The 18,121-nt window shown below is 38.6% G+C and overlaps 1 protein-coding gene across 7 annotated transcripts in view; it reads left to right on the forward strand.

The window, feature by feature from the left end:
* Positions 1 to 18,121, forward strand: part of LOC129762988 (T-complex protein 11-like protein 1) — a 40,970-nt gene that overhangs the window by 14,510 nt on the left and 8,339 nt on the right. Inside the window, exon 1 of one of the 7 annotated variants that reach the window (XM_055761645.1) lies at positions 3,740 to 3,896. The exons of 1 other annotated variant lie outside the window; for it this stretch is intronic. The gene's annotated coding sequence lies outside the window, so the exon portion shown is untranslated. Of the gene's footprint in view, positions 1 to 3,739; positions 3,897 to 9,544; positions 9,703 to 9,767; positions 10,132 to 18,121 lie in introns of those variants that run through there. 5 more of the 7 variants (XM_055761646.1, XM_055761643.1, XM_055761644.1 and 2 more) reach the window with 5 other exon arrangements.

Below are 18,121 nucleotides of genomic sequence, written 5' to 3' on the forward strand. Positions count from 1 at the left end.
CCACATTGAAAGTCGCCACCAGTCGCGAATGTCCAATTACTGGTCAAAATCGACTCCAATGCGACACTGAATGGTGCCTCAGCATATCGCATGATAAGTAACTTACTGTACTTTTTATGCCAACATATCTCTTAGCTCCAAGCTCCTTAGCTCTTAGCTTTCGGAGTGAAAATCATTCGCGACTAGCTGAGAGAAATATTCTATTTATTATTATTGTTGAATAAGGGTCGGACTACGGAGTTTAAGCAGTTAAATAATTGAATTCAATGATTTTCATTGAATTTTTAAAAATTTAGAACTGATTCTAGGTATGCTGATTTAAAAGAGGGCATTGTAATTTAAAATTGTTGTAGGTGGCGACACCATGAATAACATTACTTAAATCATTCGTTTGACATTTGACGCGACGGTGCTGATGGAAGCATTGACTGCATGTGTGAATTGGTGGAGACGTTGACGGAACGTAGGCGTTCTTCTCCGTAACGTTCTATGTGAATCGCACAATATGCGAAGACATTTCAGTATGATGTGATGGATGCCAGGTGATTTTTTCAAATGTCTTCCCATGATACGAAAAAATGTCTTCAAATGTCTTCACAATTATATCAGAGGAAACTAAAATTCATAACTTACTTTTGAACAAAGCATGATAGCTTATTCAACGTTTATTCTAATTGGTATTTTCATTAAAATTTTCATTACAAATTAGCGCATTTCATTAAACTTACCTCGAGGTTTAGAAGTTTATTCAATAAATGTGAACAAACAATATATTTCGCAGCTGCGAACCCATTTCATGAGTTTAGAAATGATAATTGTCTTGCTAAACTGTTGATTTAGTGAATATAGCCTCAGTTCTTCCACAAAAATGGAACTGTGATATCTCAATTTGTTTATTTCAGCTGTGAAGTTTTAGCTGTAATTTAAATCATATCCATGAAACTAATTATTGAAACGGTCTGTAACCGGAAAACCTTCGATTTGTGAAGTGGTCGTATGAAAGATCTAGGTCAATCTATTGTATAATATGAGTTCAAAATAAATTAAAACATAATGTCACAATCATTTGAATTCTCGAGCGCAAATGAACTAATGTCTTCTAAAGACAATATGTATTCAGACCGCTTTAAGTTCTCCAGAATTTGAAGCAAAAGTCGCTTTGTTGTTGAATTCAGACTATATGCTTGTGAATTTTCTGCTTGGAAAGTTTGAAAAAAGCATGTGAATGACCCCGAGACAAAAGACTCCGTTGATTACTAGGAACAAAAGTAAACAATTGACACTGATTAAAAAAGCGAGCGAATAACACTGAGACAAAAGCCCTAATTATTTTGACGATATTTTCGGCCAATAGTTAGAATTCCATGGAAATAATATCTCTCGAAAACCCACTTACGCTATCATACTGAAATGTCTTCAAAATCATCGACAGACTGCATCCGAGATGAAGAATAGAAGAGTGGGAAGATTCACGGGTTTTGGCTGTGTTAAACTTTGATTGTATTAGTAGCCAGGAAGATAGGAAGTTCACATACCAGGCATAACATTGAGTTATTCGAATGGTACAAAATTGGATGTGTCAACGAATAACGTTGAAGGGGGTTTACAGAAAATAATTACATATTTTCAAAAAAATATTTTTCATTGAATCATTGAAAAAATAAACAGAACACGTTTAATTTTCTTTTTGATTTCTTCTTATATCAGAATTAGTATTCTAATGTCTACTATGTTTGGATTTTAGAGCAGCTTCATGGAAGTTTATCTCTTGTCAGCAATTGTAATTACAATTTTTCACAATAAGAGCCCTCGCACAATGCAGACTTCTTATCGGTCGACAGTTTGGTCGGCTTCTCAATCAGTATGGGGAGGTATGCATGTACGCACATTACACCGATTCACTATCAGCCGAATATGTGTTACATATACATTATACAAATTATGAGACCGACCAAACTATCGGGCAATTGAAAGTCTGCAGTGTGCGGAGGCTCTAAGGGTGCTGAATACTTCATTCGTCTAAAACTAGGACGCAAGCGGAAAGCTTTTCGTCTCAATCTAGGTCATATGGAGTCAATCAAATTTATTTTTCAAGTGCGTTTTACACGAAAAAAAACATTCAACCTTTTTTCCCATGCACTGTCAAATGTTTTCCGTCAAAGAAACAAACGATACTGTAACTCTGACTTTGTTCATTTACGTTTTTGGGCGACGTAATGAAAAGTAAAATTGAATTGAAATTAAGTTTAGAACACCTCAATAATACTGAAATTTCAGTTTTTGCTAAAATGTCAATTGGGCTCTTATGGTTTTGAACGCTAGCATTGATTTAAGGAAAAAAAATAGTTCGTTCATTTCATCTGATTATTCCTGCTTCTAATAACAATACTTTTTCTATGTAGTGGACTATTATAAGAAAGGCAACATACATAAACAAAATCTGTGACGTCACAGATTTAAAAATCTTTCCATCTTACATTTTCTATCTCGGACTGCATCCAATGCCCGCAATGGCGAATGTACAGTGTTGACATCTGGTGGCGATATTCATTTAGGGAGGCACATGAATCTCTATTAGAATAGCAGGCCCGGAAACACTCTTTAATTGTTAAAGTTTGAATTAAAATTTTTATGTTATGTTTTGTGATTACTTACAGCACAAAGTACTAAACCTTATTTAACCATTTTTCATAAATTCTCTGATATTTCAACAAAACACATAATCATAACATAAAATTATTATTAGACACAATTATTGAGTAAAATGTGCCATTTTTTTGCAGAAAACATGCTCCTATACAGTGTTGTAAACGGTCGACATTTCTCTCAACCATCACATACTGCCCTTGCTCATGAGTTACGGCTCAATATGTATTGCGAATGTAACCAAGAATGCATTGCTCGGTTCTAACAGTCACATCAGAAATAAACGCACAGCCGCAAACACGACTATCAATTGAACGTTTATATGTTTTGTCTTTCTGTCGACCGTACCCAGAAAAGCGATGAAAATATTTCCATTCTACCATTCGTGCTCATAACCATCCCTCAATTCCGGCTAATATGACTGTAGTTTTAATGTCATTTGACATTAAAACTGCAGTGGTGTGCATTCTTTTTCTCCCTTTATTCTGCATTCAAGCGTAGCTGCACATATACATCCACCTGCTCACTCACACATCCATACACGATGGATGGTATTCAGACGGATTGCTATATCAAAGCAACCGTCGAACTCTCCCCTATCAAGTGCGAATGTGTTGAATGAACGTTTTCAGTGGGGAGCGTTCCCCGTGAACACTGTTGTTTAATTACGGGGCGATGGATATCTAATGTATAGTACGAAAAAAAGCCGAAATGTCATATGACATTTTTAGTTCGACGGATGTTTGACTGTTCATTTTATGATGTTCTTTAATGACACAGCACATACGTCTCCATGAACAGTCATACGATGGTGGCCATTAGCAACACTGCTCCTATATTACATAAAGTATATGGTTTATAAAAAAATACAATTTTCTTTCATGAGTATTTTTCCAAAATGTATATATTCCACCTGAAAATCCATTCTTTCTTTTTTTCTTTGTTTTTAAGAGGCTTTAAACTTTGTAGTTCATTCGCCTCTATGAAAATCCATTATAATTTTCGCTTCACAAATCGAGCACACGGTGCTCAATGCCGTCAATGCGTGCATTCGCGCCTGCTAGCACCATCCATCGAAGACAGCTGATTGTGACAGCTTGACTTGTGCAATAATATGTTTTGAACACAACAAAACAACAGTGTTTATCGTGCTAATTCCAACATTTCAGTGTTCAGTGAATAAAATAGGTTGCAGCAGCAGTGCTTGTGAACACTACCTGTGATTCATCAGTATTAAAATTGGTTGAAAGGTACGTACACGCTGCTGAACTTCGAACAGGTTTTAGGATCTTCCCTTTGTTCTCACAAACGATGTCCGGATACAACACATTCCCATAAATGGAAGGTGGTTTATCGGCTGCAAAAACGGAGTTCCTGCTCGGGAGCTGCTCTCCTCTTACGGGAGCTTCACCAGTTGTGTTCAGTCATTTTTCCAAGGTCATTTTTTGTTTATACAAGTTCAGGCGTGTGGCGTCTTATTGCGTTGCGCTTTTCGGTATGTTCTTCCTCCCAAGAAGGAAGTTGGGAAATTTATGCATTATCTGATCCCGGGAGTCTGGCTTGGGGGAGGTATCGATTCAGAATTCCATTCGTTCCGCTTGTTTGTTAAGGACATTCGTCATAATTTTCTTTGTTGTCTAAGATCTTATTGGAGAAATGTGTTGACTGCGCGTGTACTCTCGAGTATATTCTGGAAGATGTAAATTAATTCACAAGCATTTTAATAGAAGCAGTCAAACGTTCAATAACACAAATTCGTCCAAACTTGAGCTTAAAAGATGTTGTATATTCCAACTGTGTTGTTACGTTGGATATTTCTTAAATTATAATCATAAGAATGACCATTGGTTGCCGATGTGAAAGCTCTTTTGAGTGAACTGAACTTCAACTTCATAGTAGTTAATCTAGCAGTAGTTTTAATAATTCTGTTTATACATTTATTCTCTACTAGTTCTATCCCTAATAGCAACAATGTTGCATAGAAGAAAATCAGGAATATTAGAATTTTAAACCACACAACAGTTCAGAATTATATAAAAAAAAACCTAATAAATTCTTCTCATAAACATGACCTATGTCACGAAAAAAATAACCTAACTGGTAATGCTCAAACCAACGATTAGTGACCTCAAAATCTCAACACCAATCGATGCGTTTGAGTGCGTAATTTGTACCGTCGAATTCTATTTTTAAAACGCCTATGTTTCGGATTCACGTTTTTCATTCACGCGATGTTTGTATGTTGACCTAGTTTCGATTGGCGTGAAAAATTTCGCTTGGAATCTATGCTCACGTGTTGACCTTTTCTCCTAATAACTGCATGTTGATTTTTCGTGAAATGATTAGGACAATTCGATGATGAATTGTTGTGTCTATTCGAGCATTTTGTTCACCTTTTTCAATATTGTAACTTAAGGTGAAGGTGAAAGGAAAACACAAATAGCTGCCACAATGGCACCTCGGCCAACGAAGAGAAGGGTTAAAGCTTTCCGACGTAAATATGTGAAAAAATAGATCAACGAAGGAAAATATTAGAGGGTCATCAACATCGAGTAACTGTGCGGAAGAACTTGTTAATACCAAAGAGCCCCAATTCGCATGTGTTATAAATATCAAAGTTCAGATATTTATGTATGATCAGAGTTTTAACACCTTCTATATATATTTATGTTTGCAATTGTTCATCGGAGCACATCGTTCATACATTTTACTTCAGTATTCAGTATAAAACAGGGCTCGCGCTTAGGGGGCTCGCGTATTGTTTGAATAAGTTGGATAGTTTCTTTCGACAAGCGATGTTTGGATACCCCTCTGGAAGTTTTGTTGGCGATTTGCAATTGAAATCACTGCTGGAGAATCGTGCGGAGCACTTGATTTGTAGTTTTAGGTTATGATTTCTATGCTCATGATTTCCTATGCTGGCTACAAAAAGCGGTCATCTTAGCAATCCCTTGATCAAAACGCAAAGTACGTAGAATAAGAAGGTAGTCTACTCCCTGCTTTGTTCAAGTAGTGGTAGGCAAAGAAAAAAAGCAAAAAATAGTTATTAACCATATATCGAATCCATATAAATTCAAACATTTTTTAATTTTTTAAATTATAACACAAGAACTGTCTCGAAATATGTTTCGAAATAATGGAATAGTGGTATACTTAATTATTTTAAAATTGAAAACAGTAAAATTATCGAACCTGTACTATAGAAATAATGCAAAACCGATAAACAAATGTGTGGAGAGGTTATATCGAAGCAGTGTCGTTCTCGTTCCCGATCCAAGGAGCGAATGCATGGGATAACTCAAAACATCTCCGATTAGTTTATCTCATTCGAAATTATTCTGTTCCGGCATCGCGGAACGTGGTATTTCAACATTTTGCTTAAGTAAACAAAAACTATTCAGTATGAAATCGATAGAAATTCACATAAAACGTTACTTGCAGTGAAAAACAAGTACACTATCGTGTTTACCGTCAACTCGACCGGCGATTTTGCCACTTTTTATGATGTTTAGAACTTTTAAAATCGAGAAATATTGAAAAAACTTCAGAACTTCGAACAAATTGAGGATTTTTTATTACTAACTTCGTTGTGTGTGTAATTCATGCGCTCTCCGTGTGTATACACAGGAAATATCCCTTACCTTCTATTCTATATACTTTGATCAAAACGAAAACAAACGTTATGCTTTGCTCTTCTCTCACAAACACTATTACTCCTTGAAAACACTTGTTTTTACCTATACTACTACAATGGCTTCGTTCCATCTTCACCTTAAAGCTCTCCAACGTGAATATATTTGAAAGAAAAATTACATGGCAAAACTGGAGCAAAATCTGTCTGAAAGGTCGTGGTTATCGAAAGAGAAAGACGGTGAAGAGAATCGATCAAAGAAGATAGACCCTTTTGACATGTTGATCTAGAAATACGATCAACGAAGGAAAATATTAAGTAATTATCAACTATAATCAACCGTTAGATGGTATGCGATTGACCTATATTTTCCGATTGGGTAGAATTGGGAGCAATTTGGAGCCGGTCCTTTGTGAGCTTTAATAAACAGAAGGAGGCATTCTGCAGTCACTCTTCCCTATACATTTTTGAGTCAATTGTCTTGTTTGTAACAAGAATCTTAGGTTTCTGTTCACAGCTGCTCATCCCTTGTCAAATCAAAAACTTCCTGGTAAATTGATTAGCGAAAACGCACTTAAATTTTCTCGAGACATCTCCTCTGGCAGCAGCTATATAGAATTTCAGGCTTGGGAGGTACCTAAAATCCACCTTCACATACCTTTCGTCATTCATCAGCATGCATCCTTCGTACTTCGTCAAAACCTTATTGTACAACTTTCGAGCGCGTCTTTTGGCCACCAGATCTTGCTGCAGCGTCCTTTTTGGTTGCTTGCTGGCACAAAAATCACGATAACCTTCTAGTATATGGATTCTCAGGGTGATAATTTGCAAACACTCTAGGGAAAGAAAGCGCCGCCAGGAAGAGGGGGAGTGTGAAGAACTCGAACAGCGAACCACTTTCACGAGACGCGAAAGTTCTACCGAAAACTCAATGCATTCCGAGAAGGTTTCGTGCTACAAGCAGAAACGTGTCGGAATAATGATTGGAGTCTTTTGACGAACGAACGTAAAGTGACCGAAAGGTGAAGGCAGCACCTCGATGAACTCTTGAATGGCGTACAGGCAGAGGACCAAGATAACGATGGAAGCGATTACGTTGGTACAATAAATAATGAAGATGTACCACCCCAACGATATATGCCATCAAACAGCTTCAGAACAACAAATCAACTGGGAGAGACGGCATGGCATGGATAGCATGGAACTTATCAAGATGAAAGTTCCATGCTATCCATGCCATGCCGGAAAGTTAATTAATTGTCTGCGTCGACTGATTATCAGAATTTGGGAAACAGAACAGCTACCGGAGGTGTAGAAAGATGACGTTATTTGCTCTTTCTTCAAGAACGACGACAAACTAGACTGTGAAAACATTCGTGCATTCACTGTTCTGAATGCCGCGTATAAAGTCCTACCCAAAACATCTTCCGTCGTCTATCGTCATTCACGAACAGATTCGTGGGGGGTTATCAAGCCGGCTGCATCGAAGGTCGGTCTATTACTGAACATCATCTTCATCTTGTGGGTGATCCTCCAGAAGTGCCGTGAATACCAACGCACCATTTATTCATCGACTTTAAAGCACGAAAAGAGTTATGGAGAATCATGAACGAAAACGGTTTCCCCGGGAAGTTTACAAAACTGATGGATAGAATACAGTGCTGTTCTGATTATCTGATTCATTCGAGTCCCTCAGGGGGCCTCGCGAAACTGATTGTCTCTCTTGCTTGTTATTCAACATTGCGCTAGAGGGTGTTATGAGACGAGCGGCGTTTAACTTGCCTGATACGACTTTCAATAGATCGAGTCAATTCATCTGCTCCACTGATGACGTAGACATTGTCACCAGAGCATTTGAGACGGTAGCTGAATATTACACCAGATTTGAGCTCGAAGCAAAGAGAGTTGGACTGAAAATCAATGCGTCTAAAACCAAATACATACTGGCTTCCGGATACGACCATGGCAGAACCCGATTAGGTAGTAGTGTAGTGTTCGACGGCGATGAGTTCGGGGTAGTGGACCAACTCATTTACCTTGGCTCAATGGTAATGTCTAACAATTATACCAGCCGCGTGATCCGGAGACGCATTATCAATGGGAGTTGTGCCTATTATGGTCTCCACGAAAAACTGAAAGTCAAACAGACTTAGCAATCGTGCGTAATATGATCCCTGTACAAGACGCTCATAAGACCGGTTGTCCTCTGGGGGCACGAAACGTGGACAATACTCGAAGAGGACCTGCGAGCACTCGGAGTTCATGAACGACGTGAGTTATGAACCATCTTCGGCGGTGTGCAGAAGGACGGCGTATGGAGGCGAAGAATGATCCACGAGCTCATGCAACTCACCGATGAATCCAGTAACCAGAAAGTGAACGAAGCTGGCAGGATACGCTGGGCAGGACATGTTGCAAAAATGTCAGACAACTATCCTGCAAAAAAAGGGGTTCATTGGGAATCCGGCTGGTATGAGACGACGAGGAACACAGCGTGCAAGGGGGTTAGGTCAAGTGGAACAGTGAGCATGGGGTATCCGCGGAATTGAAGAGAGATAGCCACGAACCGAGTTAATTGAAGAAACATTATGAATTTTTCATGTCCTCTGATTCATCCGAACAACAGTTCTACGTTCATGTAAACGTTTCAGCACATTATACGAGGTCGATTTAGCCAATTTCAGCTATTTCATGATTTTAGTAACTGACCATGCCAGATTTTAATGTGGGTGTCCAAAATCACATAACTTTTTCAAAACAAAATGGATCAACGTGAAATTTTTACTGTCGAAAGACACAGGTTTTCCTATCAATTTGCTGTCAATAGATTCTAAATACACCTACTTCGACCGCTGCAATAGAATGAACAGTGACTCCGGATTCTAACTGAATCAAACCTTATAACCTCATGAAATGGGTCAATAATATATTCAGGGTAAATTATTTGTATAGTCTGTATCATAAAAGCCATTTAGAACGATTCTTCAGTCTATGTTAGCACTTACCTAGCGCTCATTTTGTTCAAAATAGTGTACATTGACACCATCAACCATATGATTCCCGTATAGAATCAATTACAGTCGGTCGCGAGACGCAAGCGCCTCGCTTTTGTTATTATTTTGCTACCGCGACAAGCCTTTCTCCAGTCGTACAACTCGTGTATAGATACAATCGGAACCAACACAAACCGCGTACCATATGATTTCGCTGTATGTCGTGGTTTGGTCTGACCCGTTCCGTTGTCTCCGCAATATTTTCATTCAAACTGTGCTGTGCACCTCTCACGGAGCTAGCGAGCTTACCGCGATAGCTGACTCAATTCAGTCTGATTCTTTGTTCGGTGCTGTTAACACGTGTGCTCTAGAAAGGTGCGACTGTTGAGAATCTATTAGTAGCGAGTTGTGTTGTGTTACAAAAACAAGTGAGTGAGTGAACACTTCTCCCCTATCGATCCATACCCTCTTGGGAGTGCACGCTAGATACGCTTGGGGAGGTTTTTGTTTGCAAACACATTGGCCACCACCAGACGAGCAAACACAACGGAGAAGAAAAGCAAAACAAAGAAGTGATATCAGCGTTTCGCCGTCCAGACTGCATCATCATTAGTGGGGGTTTATTATGAAATTGTGGAGCAAAACGCACAACCAAAATTTGCGCGAGGTTACGGGAAATTTCGAGATCTACGCCGTTGGCTAACAAAGAAATGATTCACGATCTTGAAAGTTTGTGCATTGACATGGAGAAACAACACGAGACCATTGTACGCTATTGGTACAGACGAAACGAAATTGCGCATTTATGTTTTATCGTGGTGCAACTCCAACTAGTTCGTGATTTTCATCTGGGAAATTAGAGTTAATATGTTCAGGAAAATTGTACTTTATTGATGTGTTATATTTTGATATATTCTCTGTGCTAGAAAATGTTGTAACGCTAGTCAATTAGTCAATTACATAACGCTAGTCAATTAGTATGAATTTCTGCGTGATGAGGCTAGCTTCACATTCCCGTCTTGTCTCTCTGGATACCGTACAGCTGTTGCCACCGTGACGAGTGTTTCTGCATAAACACACTATTTCGCAACAGTAATAACATTCAGGCTTACTGTATGGTTGTATACGTTTTAGAAAATCAAACAATTTGTAATTTAATGTTTTTCTATCTCCCCCTCAATCAAATTGCTCGAATACATAGGTGTCCAGACCGTGTCTTCATCAGTATGGTATGAGAGTTTTTATCAATTGCATGGCGACACTGCCCTGTATCCAGTACCTATTCCTCACTATATATATAAACGCCACCAGAGATTATCATCATCTGATAGTGATGGTGTAGTGCAAATTTTTCCACCATTATTTGCCATTTTACAATGATGGATTTGAAGACGACGTCTGCATGTCCGTTTTTTTTTTGGTAAGAAAGAAACGTTTTCAATGCTTCTGACTACAGTTAATGATTGTCGAGCAATCGACGAGAATGTTGTGTAGACCTTTTAGATTTTATGACTTAAGTACCCGAGAGCTGTCTTATTTATTCATTTGTTCACAATTGATTACGTCGTACAGATTGTTTTCTAAAAAAATAGTCCAAATGGACACAACTTATGAAAAGGTAAAATTCAACTCTTCAATAACATTGTTCAACGATCACAAACACAAGTAAAACAGTTATTGAAGCCATAGTTCATTCTGTGAAAAGAATGCAAATGAGGCGGAATCCGGAAACGATAAGGAGAAATGTACCACGGAAATCCTCTCATTCTATTCTAGCAACTCGGGACAATCCATATTGAAATATCAAAGATAAAAGACGGGTGGGTAATGTCGGGGACATAACCGGAGTGCCGTATGACTATACAAAGGGGACAGCTTTTGTTAAATATATATTTTAAATATATTGTTTTATTTTCTTCTCCTACGTGAATACCTACCTATCTACCTGAAAAATGGATTAGTTTACTGTTTACTCTTTATGAACATGTTGATGGTTCTGAAAAGAACCTTTGGTGTTGTGTTTTTGTTATCACTCGATATTCCTATCTTGTTCGGTTAAACCTTCCTGTTTAGCTATTGCGTTTGCCACTCGCCACAGCTTTCACAGTTGGAAAATTTCTTCCCATCCAGCTTGTGACATGTTGTTCAGTAAATTACATTTAACGTGCCGGAGAAACACTTTGCCACTCACTGAAACTAATTGTTGCCTTGATGAGCGCCGAACCGAAGCTGCTCTGTTCTTGATGCGGGTTTTCTGATTGTCGTGAGAAGCTTTGCAAGCCAACTCGAGCACTCCGACGGCCGAAACTCTATAATCGCTGTTAGGTATACCGGTGCTCCGGCACCAATCCGTTCGGCCTAGTTACCCTTGCGGAGCAATCAGTGAATGCGACCAACAGGGAACTGGAGACCTGTACGGTTCGAGTGAGACTTTGCCTTTCCCTTAACTTGTCCTCCTTTGTTACGTCCACTATGCCGATGCCGTACAACCACACGGGTTTACGGTTTGAAAGAAAATAAGATATTTTTTTGGGGTCCGCGTGTTTTATACTCTAGCGGTACACACTCACAGGATAGATACAAATCGGCAGACTCAGCCAGAGGGGCGAGTCCAACGAGACGAACGAATGAGCGTTAAAAGGGAGCGATGGCAAAAAAATACATTCATTACGATTTGTTCGCTCGTTGGATTCACATGCAGGCTAAAAAGGGGTCCTTTTCAGGATCACAAAATTATCTTCAATCTAAAGAGTTTATTGTTTTGTTATCACTCGATATCCCCATCTTGTTCGGCTAAACCTTGCTGTTTAGCGATTGCATTTGCCACTCGCCACAGCTTTCACAGTTGGAAAATTTCTTCCCATCCAGCTTGTGACATATTTTACAGTAAATTACATTCAATGGCACGTCGCATTACCACCACTCAGTGTCGGATTGGAGGTAATTTTAACCTGTAATTGAACATTTGTGATGACAGTGGTACAGTGTACAGTGACTTTCAATGTGGGGTCATAATTTGGACCCCGAACTCTATGTTTACAAAAATGTCCAACTAAATATGTCGCATTACAGGTCCGTCCAATTAGCTAAATATCAAGATAAGTGTAAATTACTGTACTTTGAATCTAGAAGCAATTTAAGAATTTGTGAAAATCAATAAGCTCAGAACAACTGCCAAATTCACATACTCATCATATCCTGGCAAACAAATTATGAAAAAATCAATTTGTGTTTTATTATTATTTTGGATATTGTTTTAGAAAGCATTGAACTGTATTTCCTAAACTCTTTTTTGGAAGGTTTAATGGCCCTGAAAAGCGCCTTGTTTCATGGAATGGTTCCAATTCAGAAAACTTAGTACTCGTGGTTTTGAAAAAAACCATTTCGAACGCCCTCGATGCCGCCTTGTTCTGGATTTGCCACCAAAGCATTTTGTATAAAGAATAAACTTTTTTCTTCTGCTACCTGACGCCGTTTTGCGATTGCGTTTGCCACTCGCCACTCGTTGTTGGCTTGTCGTTGTTGTTCTGAATGCGGTTTTTCTTATCGTCGCGAGCAGCTTTGTACTAACGCGCTCGGCCTAGCTACCCTTCCGGGGAACTTCAGATCAACACGGTTCGAGCGGGATTTTGCCTTTCCCTTCACTTTTCCTCCTTTGCCATGTCCAACCATGGGTGCTTGTGTTGGTTTGTTGATCTGATGTGATGCGAAACGATGTGGTGTACGGTTTCGATGAGAATGATCGTTACGGCAGCGGAGCGGGGATTTTTAAGCTGACTGGCTGGCTCGAGAATTACGCATGTGTGAGACTGCGACCAATCTTTCGTTTTTTTCTTTTTCCTTTCCAATCGTGCTTCATTCTATTTCGCTGCTGCTCTGGTTGCCCGTTTTGGTCGGTACGATTTGAGGAGCACAAAATGGACCAATCAAAAATGGGCACATAGTGCATTTGGACAATGCTTGATATTTCACAATTATTCAATTATTTATCTCAAGAAAAGTGAAATGTTATTCGTAATGATAGATGCGTAGATATATTTCCTATCAATTGATGCAAAAACCTTTGCGATCTATTGAGAAATGCTCGAGTTATAATCGTTCCAAATCTTGCATTTTTTCCTACTTGTTCAGTGCCTAGATTTCCATTTCACCCCCTATATCTTCCGGTTAGACGTAGTCCTACGTCAAAAAGTAGAAGGGTCTGAGCCTAGAGGACCGGACTGAAACTTGACGTAGGACAATTTGAGGACAATTGCTTTTGAATTGAGTAAAATCGTAAATTTAATTCATTCAATACTTCAAATGGTGGATCTAGAAAATCCGTTTGTTATATGGACTTAACTTAACTTCAAGCGGGTTGAGTATGAGTATGAGTTGTAGTGGTAGAAAAAACCGGAACCATTAGTAATTGATAATTTCTGTTTTCATTAGTAAATTTTCGCATGGCAATATTTCAATTTAAATTTATTTATACAAAAGCTACAGTGTAAGGAAAGATCCTTTTAAATTACTGCAACGCGCGATATAATCAACATAATCTGTTCTGAATGCAAACTAAACATTTACCTTACATTTGAAAACTACTACTCAGATGTGCTAATTCCACCCGTTGAACCACTCAATGCTGTCTTTGCGAATACCGTTAGACGAAACATTAATTTTGATATCGTTAGGAAGTCGATTCCAAATTACTATTCCCCTTACAAAAAAAGTATTACCGTAATGGGACGTCCTGTGGTTCGGTAAAACATATTTCTGTACACGATTACTTCTGAAAGGTACAAGCTTTTCGTGTAAATATGTTGGTGTCGAAGAATTAATTATTTTGTGCAATAAAATACATGTTTTTAGCTTGAAAAACTCATAGAAAAGACAACCTAAAGGGTGTGTCACATCGAATTGCATCACGGAAAAAACGCTGTAGAAATTCGCCCAGTAGACCGATCCTTTTGAAAATTTTAGACAGTAAAATAAAAACTATTAAACAACTTTTGGCATTTTCTTTTTATTCATACTTCGAACCCAAGCCCGTATGCTCGCACCTTCCTCTTTACCCCGTCCATAAGGTTCTGTACAACGTCAGGTTGTAGTTTTTTTTTAACAGAAATCCATTTTCTCTTGAAGTCCGCCTCCGATTTGACAACTTTTGGGTTCTTTCGGAGGGCCTGCTTCATAATCGCCCAATATTTCTCTATTGGGCGATGCTCCGGCGCGTTGGGCGGGTTCATTTTCTTTGGCACGAAGGTGACCCCGTTGGCTTCGTACCACTCCGACACGTCCTTTGAATAGTGGCACGAAGCTAGATCCGGCCAGAAGATGGTCGGGCCCTCGTGCTGCTTCAATAGTGGTAGTAAGCGCTTCTGTAGGCACTCCTTAAGGTAAACCTGCCCGTTTACCGTGCCGGTCATCACGAAGGGGACGCTCCGCTTTCCGCAAGAGCAGATCGCTTGCCACACCATGTACTTTTTGGCAAACTTGGATAGTTTCTGCTTGCGAATCTCCTCCGGAACGCCGAATTTGTCCTCTGCGGAGAAGAACAACAGGCCCGGCAGCTGACGAAAGTCCGCTTTGACGTAGGTTTCGTTGTCCATTACCAGGCAATGCGGCTTCGTCAGCATTCCGATGTATAGCTTCCGAGCTCGCGTCTTCCCCACCATGTTTTGCCTTTCGTCGCGGTTAGGAGCCTTCTGAACCTTGTATGTACGCAGGCCCTCCCGCTGCTTGGTCCGCTGGACGAATAAACTTGACAAATTCAGCTTATTGGCGACATCCCGGACCGAACTTCTCGGATCACGTCTAAACTGCTTAACTACGCGCTTGTGATCTTTTTCACTGACGGAGCATCCATTTTTGCCGTTCTTCACCTTCCGGTCGATGGTTAGGTTCTCGAAGTATCGTTTTAGTACTCTGCTGACCGTGGATTGGACGATTCCCAGCATCTTACCGATGTCCCGATGTGACAACTCCGGATTCTCGAAATGAGTGCACAGGATTAATTCACGACGCTCTTTTTCGTTCGACGACATTTTTCCAAATTTACGAAAAATTGACAGTGAAGCATGGTCAACGTGATCTATACACTCGTATCTGATTATAAGCGAAAGCTGAAGATATAATTCCTAAAAATTAAATTTCTACATTAAATTTTTTTTCCGTGATGCAATTTGATGTGACACACCCTTTAGTAATCGCTGTTGAAGATGTGTTACTCTAGAAAAGCGTGTTAGATGAAAAGCAAAGCGAACACACGAATTTAGAGGTACCCGTAGTCTATCTAATGCTCTAGCCGAAGCGTTTAGAAGCAAGACTACTCCGCACATAAAATGTGGTAGTAACAGACTTTTGAATAGTTTAATTTTAGTATTCGAATTCAACATATTTGCTGTCAACCTTAGTTGACGAAGCCCGTTCAAAATTTTAGTACAATGAGAGCTTACATGTTTGTCCCACTCAAGATCGTTTTGAAGGATAAATCCAAGACCTTCGATTAACCTTCGTTCTACTAGTTAAGGAAAGATGCTTCTTCTTCAAAAATCGTAAAAAGCATGTAAATAAATGTTTCTCAACCGACAATGCTGTGTTTAGTAATTTGATCGCGCAATTTTTCATATTTTTTGTTGACACCTGGGATCAAAAATCATATTTAATAATAGTTCAATCAGAGGAAAAATCCCGTATCGACATTTTTCAATTTACACAAATAATCCGGTAATGGTTATCACGATAACACATACAGGCAATAGACCAAATAATGAATTGAAAGCAACAACAACGAAAATTTTAAATTTGCTTTCCCACTAGAAGATTATTTGTTTATCCAATTTATAAGTTTGGCAGATTTCTCCGGATATTTGTTTTCTGATAAACAGAGAGTTTATCAATGTTATTCATGAATTAAAAAAATGCATCAAACTAAAAATTTACAGCTTTGCCGAAAATCCAATTTAATTTCAATGATGAAGCCAATCCTAATTTAAAATTTAACTAGTTAAGGCATTTCATATAATACCCATATTGATTTAACCCCTTCCCGTATAACATCGATTCCCACTCGTGGGTACTTGAATAACAGCTAAAACGCTCAGCAGGCTAGTGAAATCACTTGATGTGTGACGTCTGAAATAATACGGGAAGGGGTTAAGGGGTTTTAAAAAATATGTGGTCCGCCATTTTGTAGCAGTCATCTTGGAGTTCATGGAATACGCTTTTTTTTTCTAATGATAGCAGAGATAAAGATGTGTTCCAAATTTCAGATCTATCGGCAAAATGGACGGGGGTCAAATTTGTATTAATGTGGAAGTTGAACTGCAAAGTTCATGTAAACTACGTCGTTGAAAAATCCTTCCGCCGGATTCATTATGCGATGAGAGAGAGATTTCATCGATGTCTACTGCTTGAAAGCTTTCTATTGCGGTGCATAGGGACCGCTTAAAAGAAAAAGTTTCCCCAAGAAAATTACTCAAATGTTGATGATTTCGATACAGATCGCCGTTCGATTTCCTTTTGTTTTCCTGTTTTCTACACGAAGTATACGGTAGTAGCTAGAACCGTTTTTTTCATTATTCATTATCATATCTTGAGTTATTTTCTTCCAAAAAATGGCCAAAAGCTTCTTGAATTGTTTCTTTTTTAGTACTGTAGCGATTTTTAAGCTTTTGACTGGTTCGTCACTTTACTTCCATTTTTGTAGAATGTTGGGAGGTAGAATTGAATTCGTGACCCTTTGCGTGAGAGGTATAGATGTAACCACTACGCCATATCGTTTCCGCAAAAAAAATCTTATTAAATCCCCAAACAAAAAAGCCATGTGGAATAAGAACCGATGAAGATAATTGACGATTCAAGTATGAAAAAGCAATTGATTCTTCGAAACCAGTGATGATTTTTTATGTGAAATTCTAGAAGAAGAAGCTGAAATTATGGTTGTGGTTGTCCTAAAGCAGAAAGAGTTATCATCGGAAAATAAAATATCACATTCTCTGTGCCGGACGAAAAGATTCTTGCGCATTTTGACTCTAACTGCTATTGACGCACCGACAAACCATTACCATGTTAATATTAAACGCCAATGAACAATGATGATACCTATTCTTATACATAAATGAATCATTAAGTAAGTCTCTGGTAAACCTCATGGATCACACCATCCGAATAAGGAGTGTATTGAAAAGTAGTCTTAAACTTTCAAACATCAAAATAAAACCGAAAACGTTCAGAAAGTGTTTACAAATGTTAATTTTATTAAAGAATAGTAAGTTTACATAGCAATGAAATCAAGCTTATTGTTGATTTCTAAAAAATGATCGAACCTTAGATTTAACTACTCTCATCATATTCTGCACAGTAGTCTTCGTGCACTTTCTGGACGCTGCAGGCCAATTCTTCTTGAACTCTGACATATGTTTAGACACTATACCTTCCTTCTTGAACTTGGTTTTGATATTTGCCCAGTAACGTACAATTGGCCGAATTTTCTTTTTAGATTCCAAATCAATCCGCGACATTTCGAAAATAACTTTATGATCTCGACTAAATGACTTGTTTTTCGATTTTTGACATGTAAACAAAGAGTGTTCTGATTACACGACAAACAAAATTAATGATTAAACGACAAAAAAGTTCCCCCGTTTGTATGTAATAACGTTTTAAATGTTTAATACTACTTTTCGATACACTCCCTACATTTGTTAGACATAGCATGTAATAAGAACGCTGGAAAACATTCACAAAAATAGGTTCAGACTCAAACTAAATTGACACTAGATAGGTACAGCACGTACACATTGAGCTTTTTCGAATTCATCCGGTCCATGCATTCCCAAGGGATTTGCCTCGAGAATATATCATTTGT

The sequence above is a fragment of the Toxorhynchites rutilus genome, chromosome 1 (assembly GCF_029784135.1).
Source record: "Toxorhynchites rutilus septentrionalis strain SRP chromosome 1, ASM2978413v1, whole genome shotgun sequence".
NCBI lineage: Eukaryota > Metazoa > Arthropoda > Insecta > Diptera > Culicidae > Toxorhynchites > Toxorhynchites rutilus.